The sequence below is a fragment of the Spermophilus citellus genome, assembly GCF_964194105.1.
Source record: "Spermophilus citellus genome assembly, chromosome: 5".
NCBI classification, from domain to species: Eukaryota; Metazoa; Chordata; class Mammalia; order Rodentia; family Sciuridae; genus Spermophilus; species Spermophilus citellus.
In genome coordinates, this window is record NC_138186.1 from 87,191,148 (window position 1) to 87,216,589 (window position 25,442).

Sequence of the window (25,442 nt, forward strand, 5' to 3'; positions counted from 1 at the left end):
CCCTGAGTTGCCACAGAGAATGTCTGACTACCTGTGGCCACCATAGTGAGGTGAGAAAGCCTAAGACACATAGAAACAGTTCCAGCTGTGAATCTCAGAAAACCACCAGTATTTACCAGACTGACATATAAGTAAAGGTGCTTAGATGATTCTAGTCTCCAACTGTGAAGCCACACACAATCCAATAGGTCTTCCCAGCTAAGGCTCCAGATATTATGGGACAAAGACAAGTAAGCTGTTCTTACAAAGCCTTACCCAAAGTCCAGATTCTGTAAGATTGAAAAAAAATGTGCTAAGCCCTTGAGTGTTTCTAAATAACAGATTTGTGATGATATAATTCACATACCACAAATTTCCAGCTTTGTGAAATATACATTATTGTTATCTATATCCACCCATTTTTACAATAGCACATGAGAACTTCTGACTGTGTCTAACTTTAAATTAGTACCCATTAATGAACTATTTTTATCCCTTCCCCTCCCTGTTCCTCCCCAGCCTCTGGCAGCCACCATTCTACTCTCAATTTCTATGAAATCATGTTTTTTTCTTTTTCTATTTCACATATGCATGAGACAATGCAATACTTGTCTTTCTATGCCTGGATTATTATGTTTAATTATTACTTAACATAATAATTTCCAGTTCCATCCATATTATTACAAATGATGGATTACATTTATTTTTGTGGCTGAATAGTACTCCATTCTTATACATACCACAATTTTTCTTTATCTATTCATGAACTGATGATTATTTAGGTAGTTTCCTGACACAGTCTGGCTGGGCACAATTCAGGAGCCACTTGTCAAAAGAAACAAACTTTATTTTTAGAACAATCCATGCCAAACAAAACAGCTCCTCAGGAAAACCTTCAGAGCCCAACTGCCACCACCCGCTTCCCACAAGCCTCTCCCCCTCCCCCACTCCTCCTGCTCTTGAGGCCGATTGGCTGGGTCACGTGGGTGGAGTCAAAAAGTCCCCCAATGAGCAGCTCCGTGGTCTGAAAGGGCAGGGAAACAGCCCAATGAGCATCACCGCAGAGGAGCCAATCAGCTAGAAGTTGCTGGGGCCACTGTGAGCCAATCATCAGCTGGCAGTCTGAAATTTTGCTGGGGCCCCTTCGGCTGTGGGTCTCAACATCTCCCCCTCTCTGTTTAAACAACAAGCATGTGGCTTAGGGACCGTGCCTGCCTTAGGTTGTCCAATAGTACATATGGTTCTTACCCGTTATCGGATGAGCTGACCTCAGGTCATCAGCCTCCTGTCTTAGGTTGGTACCATTGCAATTGGATCTTACCCATCACTGACTACCAGTCCAGTATACAGCCACACCTGTGGATAGGTCTTTGTACCAGCAGGGGGGTGAGGTTCTTTGCCTCACCTCTGTTGGCCCCCAAATTTTAGCTGAATGATCATGACAAGCAGAAGGGAGGAAGATACACCAAGCCAATTGATGGCTCCTTTTGGAAAAATTGTACCACTGATGACATCATCAGCAAAAATACCCCAACACTACCACAAGTCACTGCATCAACAGATAGTTCACAATGCATACAGGTGAGTTCACAATGCATACAAGTGATACATAGTCCAGGCAAGTTCTGCAAGCAGTTCAGTGATGGCTATTGCAGAAGCTGTAGATTGGTTTTATCTTTGTCTTCACCAGCACTGGGATGAAGATAGGAATTCTGGGAATAATGGCTAAAGAAAAAATTATGTAACATTCCAGAAGGCGCTAAAAGAAAACAATTTTCTTAACAATTTACATTGTCTTCACCGGCACTGGGATGAAGATAGGAATTCTGGCAATAATGGCTAAAGAAAAAATTATGTAACATTCCAGAAGGCACTAAAAGAAAACAATTTTCTTAACAATTTACATTGTCTTCAAGAGAATTATTAAATATAATGAAAAGGAAAGGTGAAAGTAAACAAACAGATCTGTTAAACTCCTTTTTTATTCACATATTAAAACAATCCTCAACAGTTGTTTACCCAATTTAAATTAAACCATTTAAATCACGTGAATAAAAAAAATATTTCGATCCATTTTTTCATGAGTGCTTATCATATATGATATATGGACATACGTACATTCAAACATATAACACAAAACACAAGTGTGTACACATAATATAATACATACAACACATAACATAATAGTAAAGGCCTTATAACTTTTTACAGGTTAAATCTCCATTGCAATGTTTAAAAACTCTATAGTCAAAAAATAGAACTGATCAGCAAAACACTAACCTAGGTCTGCATGATCTCAAAAAACAAAATAGAACTTCATGAAGTGGGAAAGGGCAATAATAAAATATATATTGAAAAAAGCATCTTGGTTCTGTCGCAGATGTAAGGGTAGCCAAACTGGAGTTCTGGATATCAACTCTTATGGATTTGAGCCAAATCATCTTCTTTTTGGTCTGTAGAAATCGCTTTTGTTAATCTTTCTGGAATCCAAATCGGCTGCTGTTATCCCTGTGGAAACACATAAACAGACCCCCGACTCCAGGCAATCATTGGGTCAGGACCTTAGTTAATCTCTCTGGAATCCAAATCTGCTGCTGTTCTCTCTGTGGAAACACACAAACAGACCCCCGACTCCAGACAATTACTGGGTCAGGACCTTTCCATTGTCCTGTTAGAATATCCTTCCAAAGTACCCTGGGCTTATGTACATTTTTTGGACACATATGCCTTTCTGCAGCACTAAGCCCTGATGAATCCAAATTTTTAAAGTTTAGAGTAAAAAGGGTTATTTTAAGTTTATCTTTGGGGAATATATACCCCTTCCCAATTCCTTCTTTTTGCTTTAATAAGTACATTTTAATAGTTTGATGAGCTCTTTCAACTATGCCTTGTCCCTGTGGATTGTATGGGATTCCTGTTATATGAGTAATGCCAAATGTTGAGCAAAATTGTTTAAAAGATGTAGAAGTATAACCAGGGGCATTATCTGGTTTTAACTGTTTTGGAACGCCCACAGTGGCAAAATTTTGTAAGCAATGAGCTATAACATCTTTAGTTTTTTCTCCAGCATGAAGGGAGCCCATCAAAAATCCAGAAGAAGTACCAACTGTAACATGCAAATATTTTAATTTTCCAAATTCTGGCAAGTGTGTGACATCCATCTGCCAAATATGGTTAGGTATCAGTCCTCTAGGATTGACTCCAAGATTAACTTGTGGTAAAAAGGTCACACAATTTTGACATTGTTTTATTATTTGTCTAGCTTGTTCCTTAGTTATTTTAAAATGCTTTTGTAAAGTATTAGCATTGGCATGGAACTTTTTATGAAAATTTGTAGCTTCTTCTAGTGTAGAGAAAATATGTATGTCATGTGTAGTTTTATCTGCTAAATCATTGCCCAAACTAAGGGCTCCAGGCAATCCTGTATGTGCCATGATATGTCCTATAAAGAACGAATGTTTTCTGTCCAAGATTAGACTTTGTATAGTGGAAAGCAAAGAGAAAAAAGTAGAGGAAGGGGAAATCCTACCAACATCTTCAAGGGATACTATAGCATTAACTATATACTGACTATCGGAAAATAAATTAAATACAGAATCTTTAAACATCACAAAAGCTTGTAATATTGCTTTGAGCTCTACCTTCTGAGCTGATTGTTTGGGTACTAAAAATATAAAAGTTTGATCAGGTGTAACTATTGCTGCTGTACCATTATTTGACCCATCAGTGAATATATTTGAAACATTCATGATATGTGTTTTTCTTGTCATTTTTGGAAAAATTACAGGATGCGATGACCAAAAAGACAATAAAGGATTAGATGGTAAGTGGTTATCAAATGAAACATTAGATTTACACATGATTATTGCCCAAGTATTTAACTCATTAGCTAACTCATCAATTTGATTCATAGTACATGGAGTAATAATTTTATTGGGAGACATTCCAAACACTCTCTTTGCTGCTTTTATTCCTTTGAGTATTAATTGTCCTACAGCCTCAGGATACCTAGTAAGAATAGTGTTAGGAGAATAAGATAAATGTATCCATAATAATGGACCTTCTTGCCAAAATTCTCCTGTAGGAATATTTTTTGTTGGTAGTACAATAAATAATAAAGGCAAACATATCAATTCTATCCAAATGCATATTTTCCATATGTTTCAATGATTTTTAATGCCTTTCTTGCTTCAGGCATTAACATTCAGCATGAATTTGGATATGATGGACCTTTTAGGATATCAAATAAAGGTCCCAACTCTCCTGTTGGTATACCTAGATAAGGCCTTATCCAATTTATGTCTCCTAAAAACTTTTGAAAGTCATTAAGTGATTTGAGTTGATCTACTCGTATTTGAATTTTTGGTGGACAGACCGTGGTTGAGGATAATAGAACTCCTAAATAATTAATTGGAAAATTTAATTGTACTTTATCTATTGCTATCTCTAGATTATAAGTTTTTAATAAGTTTGTAAGTGTGGCTTAACATTCTAGCAATTTTTTTATCTTTGTGTGCTAATAATACATCATCCATATAGTGAAATATTTGTAGTTCAGGATTTTGATTTCTAAGTGGCTGGATTACTTTGTTAACATAAATTCGACATATAGTTGGGCTGTTAACCATCCCTTGAGGAAGTACTTTCCATTCATATCTATGATCAGGACCTTCATGATTCAGTGCAGGGACAGTAAATGCAAAATGTGGACTATCCTCAGGATGAATTGGAATTGAAAAAAACCAATCTTTAATATCTATAACTAAAACATACCAGGTTTTTGGAAAAGCAGACAATTGAGGAATCCCCGATTGAGCAGGTCCCATAATAACCATCTCATTATTAATGGCTCTTAAATCTTGCAGTGATCTCCTTTTACCAGATTTCTTTTTGATGACAAAAATGGGAGTATTATGGGGAGATACAGAAGGTTGTATATGTCCTTCCGCTAATTGTTGTTTGACCAGATCATGGGCTGCTTGTATCTTTTCTTTAGTCAGGGGCCACTGAGGAACCCATACTGGTCTTTCTGATTTCCAAGTAATTTTTATTGTCTCAGTGGCCCTTTCTGAAAATCCAACCCATGTCTGTCTGTTCCTTGATCTATTTGTATTGGTGCTGCTATAACTTGTTCTTGTTTTTCTAATCTTTTTTCTTTCCTAAAACCTTGTCTAGTCATAATAGTAGGTGCATTGGGGTTGATGTTATTTGTTAATGTCAAACCTAATTGATCTAGGACATCTTGTTCCCATAAATTTACGGGAAGATGATCCAATATATATGGCTGTGTAGTTCCTTCACATCCTTCAGGATCCTTCCAATCTAATACCATTGCACTTCTATGGGGATTAGTCTCCACTCCTAGGCCTCGAAGCATTTGAGTGGCTTGTTGTAATGGCCAATGTTTTGGCCATTCTTGATGAGAGATGATGCTAAGATCTGCACCTGTATCCAGTAGCCCATTAAATTCCTGTCCTTGAATATTTAGTTTTAGCATGGGGCAAGAATCTAAATTTAAAGAAAGCATAGCCCAATCTACATCTGTGGAGCCTAATCCCTTGGAACCTCTTTCTACAGCACAACTGGAAAATTTATCATGTAGGCTGGGTATTATTAGTAACTGTGCTATTCTATCTCCTGGTGAAATTACTGATATACCATTTGGAGAACTGGCTATAATTTTTATTTCACCTTCATAATCGGGATCAATTACCCCAGGACTTATCATAAGTCCTTTTAGAGTAGAAGAGCTGCGTCCCAATAATAAGCCTACTGTTCCTTTGGGAAGAGGTCCTTTTACCCCTGTGGGAATGATTTGAACTCCCATATCTGGAATTAGTACTACTCTGGCAGACGTGCAGATGTCCAACCCTGCGCTCCCTCTGGTTTGTCTGATGAGGGATCTGATGGACAATGTGTCCTGGGCACTACCCTGGTGGGGTTGCTCGGTTCCTCCAATGCTCCGTATATTTGTGGTTTTGGGCCCTGGAGCATTGGGCACCCTGTGCATTTTTTGGCAATGGAGCCTGATGCCTTTCTCCACGATATCATGGGTAAACACCTGGTCCTTGTTCGTTTTTTGACAATGGAGTACCCTCTATGGTGGTTTGAGAACGGCATTCATTAGCCCAATGTCTCCCTCTATGGCATTGTGGGCAAATACCCAGTATTCTACTCCTTTGATACCTAGTTTTATTAAACCCTCCTCCTATGGGGCAATTCCTTTTAAAATGTCCTGTTTGTTCACAATTGTAGCATGTTCTTGGCCTGGCATCTAAAGTCTGTTTTACTGCAGCTGCCATGACTTGCCCTTGTTCATTAGTGTCTCTACGTAATTTAATATATGTGTTTAAATCTTCATGTTTCCATGGTCTAATGACTTCTCTGCACCAAGGATTCACTTGCTCATAAGCCAGTTGTTTTATTAATGGCATTGCTTGTTCTGTATTCCCAAAAACTCTGGTAGCTGTTTGAATAAGCCTATCTACAAATTCAGCGTAAGATTCATTAGCTCCTTGTATTACCTTAGATAATTGACCTTGTAAACCTCCATGTCCTTGTAAAGTCTTCCATGCCCTAACCACCTCTGCAGCAATTCGTGCATGTACGCCAGGATCATATGCAATTTGTTGCTACTGATCCTCATAAGGTCCCTTTCCTAACAACATATCTAGATTTCTCTGAGGATAACCAGCTGCTGCATTTCGCCTAGCCATCTCCTTGCAAAATTCCTCATTGGCAACCTTCCATAACAGGTATTGTCCTCCATTTAGCACAGCTTTACACATATTAGCCCAATCTGCTGGTGTCATGTTCAAGTTGTTAATGGATTTGACCAAGCTTACAGTGAAGGGTGCTTGAGGACCATAGGTTGTTACAGCCTCTTTTAGCTGCTTCACTGTTTTTTTAATTTATAGCATGGTGAATTCGCTGCCCTCCTGCCTCAAATACAGGGCATGTTAATATTTGAGATCCTGTCTCAGGTTCCCAACTATCAACTGCGGGGGTTGGGATCCCCCCAGCATATAGAGGTGGCGCTGTTTGTTGGACCCTTACGCCCTCTGGTGATAGAAAGGTGTTAGTAGCAGTCTCCTATAGAGGTGGCGCTTTTGGTTGTAAAGATTCAAGTAAAAGAAAAGGTCTCTCGAGCTAGTAAGACAGAGGAAAAGATTCAAGGAAAAGAGAGGGTCTCTCAAACTAGTCAGACAGAGGAAGAAAGTTTAAAGCAGAAAAAGCCATCAGGGGAAAAGTTACAACAGGAGACTGCTACTAACACCTTTCTATCACCAGAGGGTGTAAAGGTCCAACCAACAGTGCCACCTCTACAGGAGACTGCTACTAACACCTTTCTATCACCAGAGGGCATAAGTGTCCAACCAACAGTGCCACCTCCATATGCTCCCTGTACGAGCCCCCCCTAAGCCACATGCTTGTTATTTAAACAGAGAGGGGGAGATGTTGAGAGCCACAGCTGAAGGGGCCCCAGCAAACTTTCAGAATGCCAGCTGATGATAGGCTCATAGCGGCCCCAGCAACTTCTAGCTGATTGGCTCCTCTGCGGTGATGCTCATTGGGCTGTTTCCCTGCCCTTTCAGACTGCCAGCTGATGATTGGCTCACAGCGACCCCAGCAACTTCTAGCTGATTGGCTCCTCTGCGGTGATGCTCATTGGGCTGTTTCCCTGCCCTTTCAGACCACGGAGCTGCTCATTGGGGGACTTTTTGACTCCACCCACGTGACCCAGCCAATCGGCCTTAAGAGCAGGAGGAGTGGGGGAGGAGGAGAGGCTTGTGGGAAGCGGGTGGTGGCAGTTGGGCTCTGAAGGTTTTCCTGAGGAGCTGTTTTGTTTGGCGTGTGTGGTTCTAAAAATAAAGTTCATTTCTTTTGACAAGTGGCTCCTGAATTGTGCCCAGCCAGACTGCAGCAGTTTCCATTTTTGGTTTCTATGAATAGAGCTGAAATAAATACAGGAATTAAGATGTCTTTTTTATTAGAGCATTGTAGTTATACATAATAGTCAGGTTCATTCTCATAAACTCATGCATGCATTAAATTTGATTTACTCCATTTCAGTCCCTGATGACCTCCCTTTCCCTTCTGCTCCTTCCTTTCCCTAATCTCCTTCCTCTTCTCTGCTGATCTTTCCTTAATTCATTTATGTATTTATTTTTGATTGGGACTTTATACATACACATAAAGGTTAAATCACTATGGTATATTTATATATGCACCTAGCCTGATTTTGTTGAATTCATTCTGCATTTCCTTTCTTTTCCCATCCCTCTCCATCTCCTTCTTCCATTCTACTGATATTCCCTACATATATATGATATCCTATCCCCACTTTCTCCTAATCATTTGTGCCAGCTTCCACATATGAAAGAAAACTTTTGATCCATGATTTTATAACTCTGGTTTATTTCACTTTGTATGATGTTTTACATTTCCATCCATTTACTGGCAAAAGGCCATAATTTCATTCCTCTTTATGGCTGAGTAAAACTCCATTGTGTATATATACCATATTTCCTTCCTTAACCTATTCATCTATTGATGAGCATCTGGGTTGGTTCTAAAATTCGGCTGTTGTGAGTTGTGCTGTTATAAACATTGATGTGGCTATATCACTATAGTATTCTGATTTTAGTTCTTTTATATAAAAACCAAGGAGTAGAATATCTGGCTCATATGGTATTTCCATTTCTAGTTTTTTTTTCCTATTTCCAACTTTTTTGACCAATCTCCATACTGCTTTCCAGAATGGCTGAACCTATTTTAGTCCCTCCAACAGTGTAAAAGTGTATCTTTTACCCTACATGCTCATGAGCATTTCTTGATAATTGCTATTTTGACAGGAGTGAGATGAAATCTCAGTATAGTTTCAACTTGCATTTCCCTGAATGCTAGAAATGTTGAACATTTTTTTTTCTTTTATTTGTTGGCCATTTGTGATTCTTCTTTTGAGAAACATCTGCTTATTTATTTTACCCATTTACTGGGTTAATTTTTTCTTCTGTTGTTAAACTTTCTGAGGTCTTTATGTATTATGGATATTAATTCCTTGTCAGAGGAGTAGCTGGCAAAACTTTTCTCACATTCTGTGAGCTCTCTCTCTTCATACTCTTAATGGTTTTCTTTGTTGTACAGAAAATTTAAATTTGATTTTATTCCACTTATTCTTGGTTGTAATTCTTGAGTCTTAGGAGCCTTGTTAAAGAAGTTATGACCTGTGTTTACAAGCTGAAGTTTTGACCTTATGTTATTTTCTAGCAGTTGCAAAATTTATGGTCTAACTCAAGTCTTTGATTCACTTTGAATTAGCTTTTGTGCAGAGTGAAAGACAGGAGTCTAATTTCATTCTTCTATATATGAATATCCAGTTTTCCCAACACCATTTGTTAAAAGGCTGTCTTTCCTCCAACATATATTTTTGGCACCTTTGTCAAGTATCAAATGACTGCAAGTGTGGAGGTTTATCTCTGTGTCTTAGATTTTATTCCATTGGTCTTCATGTCTGTCTTGATGCCAATAACATGCTGTTTTGGTTACCATGGCTCTGCAGTATAATTTAAGATCAGGTATTGTGACACTTCCTGCATTGCTGTTTTTGCTCAGTATTGCTTTGTCTGTTTTAGTTCTCTTATTCTTCCAAATAAATTTTAAGACTGTTCTTTTTTCCCCCCTAATTCTGTGAAAATGTCACTGGTATTTTGGTGGGAGTTGCATTGAATCTGTACATTGCTTTTGGTAATATGGCAATTTTGACAATACTGATTCTAATTATCCATAAACATGGGAGGTCTTCCCATCTTCTAAAGTCTTCTTTAATTTCTTTCTTCAATGTTATATAATTTTCATTGTAGATACTTTATCAATGGTTAGATTAATTCTCAAGGTTGCTTTTTTTAAGTTATTGTGAATGGGATGGTTTTCCTGGTTTCTTTCTCAGCTGAATCACTGAAGGAGTATGGGAAAGTTATTGATTTATGGGGGTTGATCTTGTAATCTTCTATTTTGCTAAACTCATTTATCAACTGTAGAATTATGGTGGCTTTTTTTATTTTATTACTTTAGATACAAGATCATGTTATCATAAAACAGAAAATTTGACTTCTTCTTTTCTTACTCTTATTCTTTTAATTTCCTTTGCTTTCCTTATGATTCTGGCTAGAGTTTTAAGAACTATATTGAATAGAAGTGATGAAAATTTACATTCTTTTCTTTTCTCTGTTTAGAGAAAAGGCTTTTAATTTTCTTCCATTCAGTATTTATGTTGGCTTTGGATTTTCCATATATAGCTTTTATAATGTTGAGATAAATTCCTCTGTCTCTAGTTTCTCCAGCATTTTTATTATGAATGGGTTCTGGATATTATCGAAGGCTTTTTCTGTATCTCTTGAGATAATTGTATGGTTCTTGTCTTTAATTCTATTTATGTGTTGAATTACATTTATTGATTTATGATTGTTGAACCAAGCTTGCATCCCTGGGATGAAACCAACCCGATTGTGGTGTATTATCTTCTTGATGAGTTTTTGAATGTGGTTTGCAAATATTTTATCAAGGTTTTTTTGAATCTGTTTATCAAGGATATTGTTCTGAGGTTTTCTTTCCTTAATGTGTCTTTATTTGATTTGAGTATCAGGGTTATGCTGGCTTTATAAAATACATTTGAAAGTTTTTCTTCATTTTCATGGAATATTTTGAGAAAGATGAATGTTAGTTCTTTTGTAAGGGTCTGGTAGAATTTATGTGGAAATTCATCTGGTCTTGCACTTTTCGTTTTTTGGCAGATTTTCATTGCTGTTTCAATTTCATTATTTGATATTGATCTATTTAGGTTTTCTATATCTCCTTGTTTCAATTTGGGCAGGCCACACATGCCTTGAAATTTGTCAATACCTTCTAGATTTTCCAGTTTATTGATGTATAAATTTTCAAAATATGTTCTGATGATCCTCAGGATTTCAAATGGGTCTGTGGTGATACCTCCTTTTTCATCGTGATTTTATTACTTTGAGTCTTCTCTTTCTTTTGGTTAATTTGGTTAAGGGTTTATTATTATTATTATTATTATTATTATTATTATTATTATTCATCTTATCAAAGAAGCAAGTCTTTGTTGCATTGATCTTAATTATTTTCTGTCGTCTAGTGATTTTTGAATTAGTTTCTTCTTCTGATTCTAAGATCTTGAGGTGGAACATAAGCTTATTTATTTGGGATATTTTCATTTTTTTAAAGCACTCAAAGCTATAAAATTTTTCTCTGAGAACTACTTTCAAACTGTCCCAGAGATTTTGGTATGTTATATTTCTGTTTTCATTTCTAATAATTTCTTCTCTCATTTTTTATGCTTCATTCTTTGTTTAAAAGAGTTTTGTTCAATCTCCATGTGTTTATGTGGTTGCTGTTATTTTTTCTTGCTGTTAATTTTTAGTTTCACTCCATTATGATTTAATAGAAAGCACAGGATTATATTGATTACTTTATATTTGCCGAGGCTAAAATTGTGCCTTAAATTTGGTCTATTTTGGAAAAAGTTTCATAAGTTTCTGAGAAGAAAGTAAATTCAGCTTTTGGGGGTGAAATATTTGTAGATGTCTGTTAGGTCCATTTGATTCATAGTTTTAACTAGGTTGTAAATATCTTCATTGATTTTACATTCGATGACCTGCATATTGGTGATAAGTATGTGTTGAAATCACCTCATATTGGAGTCTGAAATTTAGTATTAAAAAGCTTGTGTGTGTGTATGCATGTGTGTGTGTTTATGTGTGTATTTTTTTAAATTTGTTTTGGTTTTAGTGTAGTTAGGTACACTGTCATTTTGGGCATGTATATTTACTATCATTTTATCTTCTTGTTAAATTATTTCCTTTACCAGTATGTAGTGGGCTTATTTTCCTCTTTTGATTAATTTTTGCCTAAAGTCTGCTTTGTCAGATATGAGAATAGTTATTCCTGGTTGTTCTTAGATTTAATTTGCATGAAGTATTTTCCCCATCCTTTTACTTTCAGTTTGTGGGTGTCTCCCTTACTGTGTGTTGAAACACTGTTGAGGCTTGAGTTGGGCTAGATCATGTTTGGAGTGATATTTTCTGTGATTTTCCTGAGTTGTGGATATTGCTTGCAGCAGGATCTCTACTCTGTGAAAATGTCCCAATCACTTTCCAGCCCCTCTTAGAGGAAGGAGGAAACCAGCAATAGCACTAATGATAGCAACAGATGTACAGCCTTAAGATAAATGTCCAGAGTCTACTTTGACATCTATAACACTAATTTCTATCTCTATAGGAATGATGGGGTCAGCATTTAAAATCAACATGAAGAATAAACAACCATAAACTAGATAATTTATTAAGCAGCAGGTGTTTGCAACATTAATAAACACAACAAAAATGGGGGTAGAAATTACATAAATTATTTAAGAGTTATATAATGATCATTTCTTAAATGAAGAGAAAATAGGGTAGGAAGCAAGAGAAAGCTTGAAATATTTAAAAAGTGAATGTAGGAGGGTTAGGAGATAGGTAACAGATGATGGCTACAAAGAAGCAGGGAAAAAATGTAACAAAAATAATAACCTAATGAAAGGAGGGAACAAGAAAATCTGTCCTTTAGTGGGGAGATTAAAGCAGGGCATCAGGAAGAATAAAACCTAATAATACAGAGACACATATAAGGTCTCCTGATTTTGCTTGTGGCGATGCTGTATTTATAAATGTTTCCTGTGCTGGTGACCCTGGTTCTCACCCAGCTATCTGCCCAGGGGCAGAGGAATGTTGGTTGCTTTTCACTCATCTACTTTCTCTACCAATTCTGGGTCCATTCATATTAGCCTCCTGCTCTATTCCACAGGTTTCCCCCAAGGCAAATTTTTTTAATGGTGGTTTCCTCTCTTTTTCCTGCCCTTGTCCCTTCCCTCAGCTGCCACTTCTGCCACCACCACCAGTTAAGCAGGCATGTATCTAATGTGTTACTTCTTATATTACGCTTAAAGTTTGACTTTCTGTGTCTCTTTGGTTTCTTTTACCGTACAGTATTAAATTTAATTGAGTTCCTTTATTTACCTAACCAAGAAGAAACCTTCCTGCTTTTGAAGTCTGGAGCTAAGGAACTGCTGTGAAGTGTTCCTCTAATCTTCGATGTCAAGATGTCTTTTTAGCATACCAACTTCATTTCCCGTAGATATATAACTAATAGTGGGATGATACAGTAGTTGTATTATCTAAAACATTTTGAGGAGCCTGCATATTATTTTCCATAATAGGTATTCTACTTTGCATTCCCACCAATAGTGTACAAGGGCTCCTTTTTCTCCATACCCTTGTAGGAACTTGTTATCTTTAGTCTTTTTGGTAAGAGACATTATGTAATGATGTAAAGTGATATCTCCTTATGATTTTCATTTGCACTTCCCTGAAAATTAGTGATGTTGACCAGTTTTTCATATACTCATTGACCAGTTATATCTTTTTTTGAGCAATGTCTATGTTGTTCTATTGCCAATTTTTAATTGGATTATTTATTTATTTTTCTATTAGATTTGGAGCCCCTTATATATTATGAATGTTAACCCTTTGTCAACAGCATAGCTTGAATATATTTTCTCTCATACTATAGGTTGTTTCCTCACTCTGTTTCTTTTGATATGCATAAGCCTTTATATTTTATTGTAATTTCATTTGTCTAATTTGGATTTACAAAAAATAAGTATTAAGTAGCTTTATATAAATGTTCCTTTTATGTTTTCTATAAATTGTGATATGTACTAAATATATAATTGCTTAATGTATATATATATATATATATATATATATTATCTAATTTATCCAAAATTCCACATAATTGTCTTTATCTTTGTAATAATCTTTAAAAACTCGTTTTCTTATAATTTTGTCTAGCTCAACAAAATGAGATAACATCTTATATAAACAAAAATCGAATTATATTTATCCAAATAGATAAAAAAATTTTAGAGTATTCTACTTGCTGTAGGGATATAGAACATTAATAAAAATCTATTGAAGTTAGTTGCTTAAAGAGTATCTATAATTAAAGAGGCAGGTTTAATTCTGTCCATCTCCAATATATGAAAATTACTGTGTTAATTAATAACTTATCTAATGTCTAACTAAGGCAGCAGCATCCCTTCAGTAATTTCCCAGATGCTCAAAGATGGATTAAGAGAGAGTGTTTCATAACACTTGTGACAACAATTTCTTTATACTTCCTGTCATGTGGAATGTAATAGTGGTAGTTTAAATCAACAATTCTGAAAACCTGGCAGAAAATTGTATTACTCTAAAATTGCAATGGGCATCTATTTCACTTTGTACAGATAGTGAATTTAAGATTAAAATTTTATTTCATATAATTCAAATAAACTATATCAACTCATTTAGATGCACTTAAACCAAGTTTTAAGATAAAATATTTACTAATTAATTAAAATAGCTATATAATTAAATGGACAATTCTGAAATTAACATAAAATTTAAAATATCCTTTAGTACCAGGTATAGACTACTTATAAAATGGTATCATAAATTTATAATCAAAATAAACAAAATACAATATGAAAACATGCATATGAATATCAAATTACAAATAGATTTTCTAAATGCTGGTCTAGTTTATATCAATAGGATTTTTATTATTTGCTCTAATGACTTTGTCTATGTAAATTTTTAGTTACTTGCTGCTGAGAATTTGGATGAATATGGCACAGAAATACATCTTGAAGATTATTTTTTAGCAAAAGTATGATCTCTGAATTAAATAAATAGGATTATTTGGAATAAAATTCAAAGAATGTATATTTTATCAGATGATAATGTATTTGGATTCACTGAGGTGGTCAGAAAAGATTCTCTTTTATTTAGTACCATTTTGTGGTGAGCCGTTTCTGCGGACTGTGGTCACCATTACAAGATGGCGCTGGCTCCGCTGTGGTCTGTGATAAACAACTCCTTATTTGGGAGAGTTGGCACGTGATGTTTTAACACCCTATGAGAAAGCTCCACGTAGCAGCTTCGCATTGGAGCTTGGGATGCTTTATTAAGGCTGGGAGGGGCATCCGAGAGGAGATAAGAAGAAACATCAGGGGCCTGAATAAACGGCTGAAAGAAGATTCCTGTTGTTGCGTCTTCCTTGCGGGCAAGGGGTCGCGACAAGTGGTGCCGAAACCCGGGAACCAGAACTTTCAGCCGTCAGGGGTGGTGCACCGGTTAGTCCCAGGTAAGTGGGATCCGCGACCAAAGCGGGGAGAGTCCCAGTAAGTGGGATCCGCGACCAAAGCGGGGTCAGCTCCTCTACAAAGAAAGAGAGAGCTTTATATTTTATTGCAGCTGCACTGTGTACTTTCACTTTTGTTTTCTGTGTTTCTTTTGTTGCTGTGTCATGGGTGCCGCATTTTCAAGTCCGCTTCTTCTGGCCCTAGACGGCCTGTTACGTTCCAAGGGCCTGAAAATGAAACATAGTACTTTACAAAGATTTTTACAGAAGGTGGATATTGCTGCACCGTGGTTTGCATTTTCGGCAGTCTTACTATACCTAGTTGGGATAAATTAGGCAAAGATCTTGACTTTGCTTCTGAGCAGGGCATATTAGAGGGCGGGGTGATACCCCTTTGGAAAATGGTCCGTAGTTGCCTCACAGATGGCAGATGTCAGGAAGCACTTACTAAAGGACAGGAAGTTCTAGAACAATTACATGAGGAGAAATCGGAGACGGCAGGAAGTGAGGTATCTCATGAGGAGAAATCGGAGACGGCAGGAAGTGAGGTATCTCGGGAGGATGGAAGTGTGCGGAGCGTGAAACAGGGGAAGAGACGATTGTATCCAGATCTCAGTGCGCTGCGCACACCCCCATGTGAAAGTGGGTCAGAGGAAGAGGAGGATGAGGAGGAGGAGCTTGGGAGGCTATCTCGCCAGCTAGGGAGTTTAGCTATAGGAGAAGGGAACAAAAATAAACAGGAGCTCAAGAAATGTGATCCTCCGGATCCACCGCCGTATGGCGGGGGTGTTTCGGGGAGAGCTTTCCATGCTCAAACATGGAGGGCTGTTAATGCTGAGATGGGTCTTGCTTATCCAGTTTTTCAGGATGATAATAGGGGAAGATTCCAAGAGCCTTTAGATTTCAAAATTGTGAAGACTCTGGCGGAGTCTGTGCGCACTTATGGGGTGGATGCCGCCTTCACACTAACTCAGGTGGAGAGTCTGTCTAGATACTGTATGACTCCCTCTGATTGGGCTAGCCTTGTTCGGGCTTGTGTTTCCCCAGGTAAATATTTGGACTGGAGAGCATTTGTGCTAGAGGGCGCAATAGAGCAGGCCGCCCAAAACCATGCGGCGGGACACCCTCATTGGGATAAGGACATGCTTTTGGGACAAGGTAGATTTGCTAATCAACAGACGGGATTCCCTCTTGAGGTATATGATCAAATTAATAACATTTGCATTCGGGCATGGAAGTCACTTCCAAATAGAGGAGAGGTATCTGGTAATTTGACTAAGATTATACAAGGCCCTACAGAACCCTTTTCAGACTTTGTAGCAAGGATGGTGGATGCCGCTGGAAAGATTTTTGGGGATCCTGATAGAGCCATGCCCCTTGTCAAGCAATTGGTCTTTGAGCAATGCACCAAGGAATGTAAAGCAGCAATCGCTCCTTATAAGAACAAAGGCATAGAAGCATGGATGAAGGTGTGTAGAGAGATTGGAGGACCTTTAACTAATGCAGGTCTTGCAGCTGCTGTCCTTCGGATTGCAAAAGGGGGCGGTCCTGCCGCCGGAACATGCTTCCATTGTGGTCAACCCGGTCATGTTAGACGTGAATGTCCCAAAAAAGACAATTCCAAAAAAGACAATTTTACTGGACCTTCTCACGGTGGCCTTTCCAATGGCCTTCGTCTACCGGGGTTGTGTCCAAGATGCAAAAAGGGGAAGCATTGGGCAAGAGAGTGTAGATCAGTGAGGGACATCCATGGACAGCCTATTTCAGCTGGGCCAAAAAACGGCCGACGGGGCCCTCGACCCCAGGGCCCACAAATATATGGGGCAGTGGAGAATGTCACACCCGAACCCGAGACATGGCCATCTCTACGCCATCCCATGAAACGCGGAGAGCCACTACAGGTGCCGCGGGATTGGACCTCTGTTCCACCTCCAGACTCGTATTAACACCTAAGATGGGAGTCCAATTGGTGGAAACTGAGTTTACAGGGCCTCTACCACCTGGCACTGTAGGTTTGCTAATTGGACGTGCATCCTCTATTTTACAAGGTCTTCATATTTTCCCCAGAGTCATAAGTCCTGATACTGTAGGGATAATAAAGGTTATGGTGGAAGCTCCAAGGGGCATTGTGTCCATCTCCCCAGGGGATCGGATTGCTCAATTGCTAATTTTGCCTAGCTTACATAATCACTTCCCTGCTGATTCAAGGTCACGGACAGGGAATGAGATTGGTACCACCGGAGGGAATTGTGCCTATTTGTCACTAGATATGAGCAATCGCCCCACTTTGGAATTAAGCATAGAAGGTAAATCTATTGTGGGATTACTGGATACCGGAGCAGACCGTAGTATTATAGCACTTAGGGACTGGTCTAAGGGATGGCCAGTGCAGACTTCTGATCAATCCTTGAGAGGACTTGGATATGCCCAGGCCCCTCAGATCAGCTGTAGACATCTAGTCTGGAAGGATCCAGAAGGACATAATGGTACCTTTCAGCCTTATGTACTTGATTTACCTATCTCTCTATGGGGCCGTGATCTGATGAAAGACATGGGGTTCACTCTTAGTAATGACTATTCCCCAGTGTCTCAACAGATTATGCAAAATATGGGGTATAGGCCAGGTCTAGGACTAGGAAAACATTTACAGGGACGTAAGCATCCTGTACAAGGTCATCAAAAGATTGACAGATTTGGTCTGGGTTTTTCCTAGGGGCCGCTGGGGCTCAAATACCCATAACATGGCTCACCGAGGAGCCTGTTTGGGTGCCTCAGTGGCCTCTTCCCTCGGTTAAATTGGCAGCAGCTCATGCTCTAGTTAAAGAACAACTTGACTTGGGTCACATCCAGCCTTCTACTTCTCCATGGAATACTCCCATATTTGTCATTAAGAAAAAATCAGGGAAGTGGCGCCTACTGCATGATCTACGAGCAGTTAATGCTCAAATGCAACTTATGGGGCCCATTCAAAGAGGGCTGCCTCTGCTCTCCTCGGTTCCTCAGGGTTGGCACATTATTGTTATTGACATTAAAGACTGTTTCTTTTCTATTCCTTTGCATCCTAAAGACTCGCAGCGTTTTGCCTTCACCCTTCCCTCGTGTAACCACGAGGAACCAGATCAAAGGTTTGAGTGGGTAGTGTTGCCGCAGGGAATGGCTAATAGTCCCACGATGTGTCAGATGTATGTGGGGAAGACACTCGCACCTCTCAGACAAAAGTATTCCTCCATCAAGATCATTCATTATATGGATGATGTATTATTGGCTGCTAAATCAGAGCAGACAGTTCATGAGGCCTATAAAGACCTAGTGAAGTTGTTAGCTCAATATGGACTGCATATCGCACCTGAAAAGATTCAAACAGGGGATTCTATTAAGTATTTGGGAGCAACAATTGGGTGTGACAAATTACGACCACAGAAAATCACCATACGAGCTCAGGATCTCCAAACTCTAAATGATTTTCAAAAACTGCTGGGAGATATTAATTGGATACGAGGATATTTACATATTTCTAATGTTATGCTACAGCCTTTGTATGCTACTCTTAGGGGTGATCCAGATCTTACTTCCCCTCGTAGCCTCACCAAAGAGGCTAGAGCGGCCCTTATGACAGTAGAAGAAGCTATACAACATGCTACTTTATGCAGGCTCCAGAGTGATAAACCTTTCCAGTTATGTGTGCTTGCCACTATGCGGCAGCCTACTGGAGTACTGTGGCAAGATGGACCTTTGCTATGGATTCACCCACATGTATCCCCAGGAAAATCCTTAGAATATTATCCTGATGCTGTTGCAGCATTAGCACTTAAAGGGATTCAACAAAGCATTCAATTTTTCGGACAATCACCTTCTTCTCTTATTATACCCTACACTAAAGCTCAACTTAGTGTCTTGTGTGCTACTCTAGATAACTGGGCTATTCTATGTTGCTCGTTTCAAGGGGATATTGATAATCATTACCCTTCTCATCCGTTACTCCATTTTGTTAAAGAACATCCTATCATTTTCCCTAAAGTAACTTCATCCAGTCCCATTCCGGGGGCTGTTAACATTTTTACTGATGGTTCCAAGTCTGGAATGGGAGCTTATGTAATTAATGATTCTCCCCCTGTCCAGCATCAATTTGCTCCTGGAAATCCACAATGGGTAGAACTACAAATTGTTATTGAGGTTTTTAAACAGTGTTCTTTTCCTTTTAATCTCATTTCGGACTCCATCTATGTGGTGCAAGCACTACAAATCCTGGAGGCTGTGGGAGCTATTAGTGATGCCCGTAATGTATCTGCTTACTTTACTCAGCTTCAACAGCTTATCCGTGGCCGCACTGCTCCTTTTTATCCAGTGCACATCCGGGCTCACACCTCTCTTCCTGGTCCGTTATCGCAGGGTAATGCCTGTGCGGACTCAGCCACTAGGGGTCAGTTGATCTGTTTGGCTTCCTCCTTAGAGGAGGCTAAATTGTTTCACCAAAATTTTCATGTTAATGCTTTAACACTGCGCAGGCGTTTTTCTATTTCAAGAGCAGATGCTCGGCAGATAGTATTACACTGTCCCCATTGTGTCACATTTCTTCATCCCCCTACTTATGGAGTGAACCCACGGGGATTGAAGCCATTGGTTGTCTGGCAAATGGATGTGACACACATACCTGACTTTGGTAACCTCAAGTATGTCCATGTTTCTGTTGATACGTACTCTGGAATTATTCATGCTTCTGCTTTATCGGGAGAAAAGGCACGTAATGTCATTACTCATTGCCTGGAGGCCTGGGCGGCGTGGGGTGCACCTACGTCCCTTAAGACTGATAATGGACCTGCTTATACTGGAAGACAATTTACATCTTTTTGTTCTACTATGGGAGTGCAACTTATTCATGGTTTGCCTTACAATCCTCAAGGGCAAGGCATTGTTGAGCGTGCTCATCGCACCTTAAAGGAAACTTTACAAAAACAAAAGGGGGGAATAGGTGCTGAACATACTCCTAAAGAACGCCTGTCCTTAGCTCTCTTTACCATTAATTTTTTGAATTTGGATATTCATGATCGCTCTGCGGCCGATAGACATGTGTCCCCTCAGCCCTCTGTGATTGGCTATGTTAAGTGGAAAGATGTTCTTACGGGCCAATGGAACGGCCCCGACCCCGTGCTGACATGGGCACGAGGATCTGTATGTGTTTTTCCCCAGGATCGCACGGAACCGTTGTGGGTCCCTGAACGCCTGACAAGAAGAGTCTTGACGTCGGCTAACCAGCAACAGGAAATACCACAGCAATCCCGTGATGAGGATCTTCATTCTGCTAAGTGCTCTGGCTCTGGTGCTGATGCCGATGACACAGACGACACCAATGCAGTGGTGGGCAGTGGCACGGGCTTGGCCAATGCCAATGCCAGTTCATGGTAATTCTAGTGTCCTCCCCACTCTTTTCTCTACCTCATGTGAGATGTCTGCTCCCTGTGCCTCTCCTAGAGGGGACGTGGATAGCATTTTTAATCAATCTCAAGTTAATCTCACAGGAGTTTTTTGTTTCAGCCTTGGGAACACTCATTGTATTAGTCTTAAGACCAAGAATTTGACTAACTGGGAGGACCCATTGCGGTCCAGTCAGGTTTCAGGGAGCATTCTCAGTGCTGTGTTGAGCCAAGTAGTCTCAGGGGAACAAACAGGCTCAGGAACCCCCGCAAATAGCTCTGCTTTAAACACAACTACCTTGGCTATTATCTCCGAGGTACTAATCCCAGTGCCTCCTTCTTCTAATAGTCTTTATAATGCCACCCATTTTAAGGCCTCTCCTTACTGTACCCCTAATCTTGGTTTCCCCCCAACATTTACGCCTTGTCAGGATCATTCTTGGGAGCAACGTCAAGTTGCTAAAGGTTTCTCCCTTTCCCCCTCTCTTAAGAGGTATGTTTATAACTTTAACAACAGTGTCAACTCCTCTACAGGAGTGGGTTGGTCCTGGTTTCAATGGCTGATCTCCAATGAAAAGGGGGCTTCAGCTGATATTTCTGCACTGGCTCAATTGCTGGGAGCCAAAAGTTGGCTGGCTAATGTTTCTGGCACTGTTAGGGAGAGTGAACGAGGTAAAAGACTCACATCTGTTTCGTTCAACTCTCTGTTACATAATGCCACATTGCCCCCTGCAATGGTCTGTGTCCAATCCCCGTTCTTACTCCTTTTGGCTAATGACACCTCGTCAGGGGTGCTGGATTGTTCTAGTGTTACCTGTCTCTTATCTGAGTGTTGGAATGGTTCTTGGACTGTAGCGGTGGTTATGAAAATTCCAACTTTTGTCCCAATCCCAGTTACTGCGGACCCTGACGAATTCCCCATTGTTGAGCTACTTAGAGTCCGCAGGGATTTTGGAATCACAGCTGCTATAGTGACAGCTGTGGCGGTATCTGCTGCTGCAGCGGTCACGGCCGGAGTGGCCATGGCCAGTCAAGTGCAGACTGCTGCCACCATTAATCAAGTTGTTCAACAAACTTCCACCATACTTGAATCTCAGAATACAATTAATCAACATATTTTGTCAGGGATTTTAGCTGCCAACCAAAGAATAGATTTACTCCAAGCTCAGGTAGAAGAATTGGCTGATTTGGTGCTTTTGGGCTGTGTTGACCAACGTGCACATTTATGTATAACCTCTGTCAGATTTAATGATTCCAGGAATGCCTCCCGTATCATTGGCGAATACTTGGCCGGAAATTGGTCCATGGCAGCGGAAGACATGATCCAGTCTCAACTAACCCAGATAGCTGTCTTGAACAGTACCCATGTCGATCCCGTAACTTTGGGTCAATTCACCGATTGGATATCCTCTGCCTTTTCCTTTTTTAAGGAGTGGGTGGGGGTAGGCATTTTTGGTGCAATGTGTTGCTTCGGTATGGTTCTCTGCTTGTGGTTTCTCTGTCGCCTCAAGGCCCGCAATGCTCACGATAAAGCTATGATCATACAAGCTCTTGCAGCTTTAGAAAATGGCAACTCACCTCAAGTTTGGCTTGCGCAAATTAAACAGTAAATCTTTGACATGGTCGTCGCACCCCAAGTCTTACGGACATTGCACTGGGATCGACATGTCTTTCCTTGTTATTCTCTTAGTGTTGGAAAGCCCTTGCACTCTGCCGGCTTTCCTACCATTGCACGCAGATGGGTTTCCACACTAGTGCTTTTCTATCGCCTTAAGACCCGTGCCTTTCTTTTAGGGTGTTACCAACTTGTTTATCGTTGTATTTCTATACAGCCACAGTTCAGCCTTAGCTATCCCCCTTCGTCCACCATCGTCACGATACAGGATGCGAGGCAAGGCACTGCACTTGAGTGATCCTTGAAGTGGACCTCAAGGAGAGCATGTCCTATTGTATGCGGGTTAGACGCGTCCACGCCCCGTCCCACGGAGAAAAGCGTCGGCTGATATGGCCTCAGATCTGGGGAAGGCGCCTCCTTGGGGCTGAGCCATACTATGCAGCCACTTCTGCACAGTGGGATAGGACCTGTACTCTCTCCTGTGTTGTTCTTAGAAAACAAAAGGGGGAACTGTGGTGAGCCGTTTCTGCGGACTGTGGTCACCATTACAAGATGGCGCTGGCTCCGCTGTGGTCTGTGATAAACAACTCCTTATTTGGGAGAGTTGGCACGTGATGTTTTAACACCCTATGAGAAAGCTCCACGTAGCAGCTTCGCATTGGGGCTTGGGATGCTTTATTAAGGCTGGGAGGGGCATCCGAGAGGAGAGAAGAAGAAACATCAGGGGCCTGAATAAACGGCTGAAAGAAGATTCCTGTTGTTGCGTCTTCCTTGCGGGCAAGGGGTCGCGACACCATTTTCATTTTTAAAATTTAAAACCTCCTGTATTCCATCCCTCTGTTCCCCTTTCTCCTGGCAGTAAAGTCTGTTTTGTTGTCTCAGGATTATCTTCATAGGTTAACTCCACTATAGTTGCATGTGGTTGTTTTATATTGACTTCCCTTCAACTGATGCATTAACGTAAAATTATTGTGCAAATATATTCAAATCAAGAGTTCAATAATATATTTTTACTATTATGCAAAGCAGAATAAGCCAATCCCCCAAAACCAAAGTTCAAATGTCCTCTCTAATATGTAGATGCTAACACACAATCAGGGAAGTTCGGTAGATTAGAAAAAAAGGGAATGAAAGGAAGGGGGAGATAGGAAAGACAGTAGAATAAATCTTACTTAACTTTCCTTATATAAATAAACAGCCAATATGGAAAGCAGTATGGAGATTCCTTGGAAATCTGGAAATGGAACCACCATTTGACCCAGCTATCCCTCTCAAGACTATACCCAAAGGACTTAAAAACAGTATACTACAAGGACACAGCCACATCAATGTTTATAGCAATACAGATCACAATAGCTAAACTGTGGAGCCAACCTAGATGCCCTTCAGTGGATGAATGGATAAAAAAAGATGTAGCATATCTACACAATGGAATTTTACTCAGTCTTAAAAGAATAAAATCAAGGCATTTGCAGGTAAATGGATGGCATTGGAGAAGCTAATACTAAGTGAAGTTAGCCAAACCCCCAAAACAAATGTTGAATGTTTTCTCTGATATAAGGAGGTTGATTCATAGTGAGGCAGGGAGGGGGAGCATGGGAGGAATAGAGGAACTCTAGATAGGGCAGAGGGGTAGGAGGGAAATAGAGGGGGCAGGGGGTTAGCAAGGATGGTGGAATGTGATGGACATCATTATCCAAAGTACAGGTATGAAGACACAATTGGTGTGAATAATACTATGTATATAACCAGAGGTATGAAAAATTGTGCTGTATGTGTGTAATAAGAATTGTAATACATTCCACTGTCATTTTTTTTGTCAGTAAAAATAAATAAATAAATAAATACAGCATAGTGTATCTCTACAGTGAATCATGTACAACCACAATGCTGGGAGTCTAATTAGAATAAGATGTATTCCGTGTTTGTATAAAAGTGTCAAAATATACTGTCAGGTATAACTGAAAAGAAGAGATAAATAAATAATACAAATAAATAATAGCAAATAAATAATAAATAGTTAAGATTATAATAAAATAATATTAAAAATAAATAGTAAATAAATAAATGGATGAATAACAAGTGATAGTAAGAAAAAACTAACTTGTACTGAAAATCTAAATAAACTCAAATGATGAAACAAAAAGTGAGTTTAGTAATAAAACCAGTACATACCAAAAAAAAAAAAAAACACTGTAAGATTGCCAGTCCAGCCTATAAAGGATGAGTAACATGTACTAGTGGATAATAAGGCAATACTTTGAATTGCTGAGTGTACCCCCAATTGACTGCAAATTAACATTTGAGAATCTGAATTTGCAATATCATTGAATGATTAGAGCACTTTAGGATGAAATGGGACTTACACAGGAGTATAAGATGAAATGTCTTCCATAATAATATCAAGTACTGACTCTAAGTGGGTTGTATTTCAGGTGGTTTCTTAGTCTAGCAGGGATAGAGACTCTCAGTCATGACTTCACAGTAGAACCATCTGGAGAAATTTTCAAATGTGTTATCGAGATCCCTCTCAGAATTCCATGGGGCAATTCACTCAGTTCTATGAGTGAATTTCAGGCACACAATTTATAGCATCTATTGGCTTTTGCGATTCTCTAAATATATTAGATACATTAGTTTGTTAAACATAGATAAAACCTATTAAGATATTTTAAGCATAGGTAATTAATTAGAAATTGACACTTTTCACTAAAGACAGAATTTGTAGTATGTCTAAAGTGTAAGTTCAGGAGAAACATAGATGCCTTAAGTATAATAGTTAGCAGGTACCAAGAATGTCCTTATACCATGAGAAACATAGGTATTAAGTATATATGAAACTAAGTACACAGAAAACACTTGATAGTCATAAGATCTCATTTTGTTCACACACTAGTGATATCCATTATGTTCCATGTGTATTTTGCCCTAGAAATTTGAATTAAATCCATGACAATCTGTCAGGCTAATTGTCAAACTACAGCTTTGGATAGGTATAATTGTTTTTGTGTCTGTTCAGAAGTGCAAGACAAAGACCCCTTTAGTCTGTGAACCACATTCCTCTAAACTTGATACAGGTCCTTACATCCACATCCTCAGCAAAGAAATCTTGTGTGTCAGAGAGAGAAAAACGACAAAAGAACATTATGTTAATTTTAGTTAATGAATGCTTCCTGCTTGTATACAGTCCTGTCTGT

The 25,442-nt window shown here is 39.2% G+C and overlaps 1 long non-coding RNA gene across 1 annotated transcript; it reads left to right on the forward strand.

Annotated features, from left to right (window-relative positions):
- The first annotated feature begins 15,085 nt into the window (after positions 1-15,085).
- LOC308650160 lies at positions 15,086-21,987 on the forward strand. The gene is made up of 3 exons (XR_014022267.1): positions 15,086-15,222; positions 20,407-20,574; positions 21,889-21,987. It is a non-coding gene; the product is annotated as an uncharacterized lncRNA (long non-coding RNA).
- The last annotated feature ends 3,455 nt before the right edge of the window (positions 21,988-25,442 follow it).